We start from the raw sequence: 268 nt of genomic DNA on the forward strand, positions 1-268 counted from the left end.
TTTCCAGTCGCTTTCTTGTGTTCAGAACCTTTTTCTTTATTGTGAAAAAAATATCACATGCTGCTGCTTATATTTGCGGTGATCAGTGAACCATTGAAAATAATATCAGGCTATGATTAAATTGTTTGATTCGTGTCCTAATATCCCATTGTGGTATCCCTAAACACACCAAAATTAATTCCTTATGCCCCTGTCATCACATCAAGAAATGTCGTTTTCCTGTTAATAATATAGAGGACAACAGATGAACAGTATTCCATGACACTTG

Source organism: Penaeus monodon, chromosome 30 (assembly GCF_015228065.2).
Source record: "Penaeus monodon isolate SGIC_2016 chromosome 30, NSTDA_Pmon_1, whole genome shotgun sequence".
Lineage (NCBI taxonomy): Eukaryota > Metazoa > Arthropoda > Malacostraca > Decapoda > Penaeidae > Penaeus > Penaeus monodon.